The following is a 1,939-nucleotide window of genomic DNA, read 5'->3' on the forward strand; positions in this document are numbered from 1 at the left end:
AAGACTGGCAGTTCAAACCCACCAGCCACTCCTCGGAAGGAAGGTTGGGCAATCTACTTCCATAGTGATACTGCCTCAGCAACCCAAGGAGGAGTCGCTATGAGTTGGGTCCGACTTGACAGCACATAACAACAACAACAACAAATGTTCTCCATGTTCATCCACATTGTGAGATGATTTGCATATCCCTCATTGTTCTTTAACGTAGCATAGTATTCCATTGTGTGCATATACCATAATTTGGTTATCCACTCATCTGTTGATGGGCATTTAGGTTGTTTCCATCTCTTCACTATAGTGAATTGTGCTGCGACGAACATAGGTGTCCATATGTCTGTTCGTGCTCTATCTCTCACCTCTTAGTATATATTCCTAGTAATCGAAATGCTGGGTCAAATGGTACTTCTATTTTCAGTTTTTTGAGGAAATGCCATACTGTTTGCCACAATGGTTGTACCATTTTACAATCCCACCAGAAGTGCACAAGAGTTCCAATCCCTCACAACCTCACCAGCATTTGTTATTTTCTGACTTGTTGAACTTTGCTATTATTGCTGGGGTGAGATGATATCTCATTATTGTTTTGATTTGCATCTCTCTTATGTATTTGTTGGCTGCCTGTATATCTTCTTTGGTGAAGTGTCTGTTCAAGTCTTTTGCCCATTTGTGAATTGGGTTATTTGTCTTTTTGGTGTTGAGGGGTTGACGTTTTCTATAGATTTTGGAGATAAGTCCTTTATCAGATATGTCATAGGCAAACATTTTCTCCCAATCTGTAGGTTCTCTTTTTACCCTTTTGAAGAAGTCATTCAATGCACATAAGAATTTGATTTTTAAAAGGTCCCAGTCATCTAGCTTCTTTTCTGTCTCCTACACATTCTGGCTTATGCTTTATAATCTATTTATGCTGTAAATTAGGGCACCCAGATTTGCCCCTATTTTATCTTTGATGAATTTTATAGTTTTGGGTTTTACATTTAAGTCTGATCCAGCTTGAATTTGTTTTTGTGTATAGGGTGAGGTATGGGTCTTGTTTCATTTTTCTACAGGTGGATATACAGTTTTGCCAGCACCATTTGTTAAAGAGGCTGTCTCTTTCTCATTTAATGGGTTTTGCACCTTTGTCAAAGATCAATTGTCCATAGATGGCTGGGTCTATATCTGGACTTTTGATTCTGTTCCATTGGTCTATCTATTATTGTACCAATACCATGTTGTTTTCACTGCTGTGGCTGTATAGTAGTTCTTAAGATCTGGGAGTGTGAGACCTCCCACTTTGTTCTTCTTCTTGAGAAGTGCTCTGCTTATCTGAGGTCTCTTTCCTTTCCACATGAAATTAGTAATTAGTTTTTCCATGTCCTTAAAAAATTTGAAATCTGCATTGGAGTTGCATTAAATGTATAGATTTTTTTAGGTAGTATTGACATTTTCACAATATTTAATCTACCTATCCATGAACAAGGTAGATTCTTCCATTTATGTAGTGCCCTTGTTGTCTCTTGTAGCAGTGTTTTATAGTTTTCTCTATATAGGTCTTTGGTGTCTCTGGTGAGGTTTATTCCTAGATATTTTATCTTTTTAATAGCTGTAGTAAATGGTATTATTTCCCTTATTTCTTTACCAGAGGACTCTTTGTTGGTGTAGAAGAATCCAGCTGAGTTTTGTATGTTGACCTTGTATCTTGCCACTTTGCTGAATCTCTCTATTAGTTCCAGTAGTTTTTTTTAGAGAGTCCCTTGGGTTTTCTATGTACAGGATCATATCATCTCCAAATAGAGATAGTTTTAGTTCCTCTTTGCCAATTGTATGCCTTTTATTTCTCTTTCTTGCCTTATTGCCCTGGCCAGGACTTCCAATACAATGTTAAATAGAAGTGGTGATAGAGGGTGTCCCTGTCTGTTTCCCGTTCATAAGGGGAATGCCAGGAGCCTTTCTCTAT

This window comes from Orycteropus afer, unplaced genomic scaffold (genome assembly GCF_000298275.1).
Source record: "Orycteropus afer afer isolate SDZICR_OR568_19922 unplaced genomic scaffold, OryAfe1.0 scaffold00045, whole genome shotgun sequence".
In the NCBI taxonomy this organism is placed as follows: Eukaryota; Metazoa; Chordata; class Mammalia; order Tubulidentata; family Orycteropodidae; genus Orycteropus; species Orycteropus afer.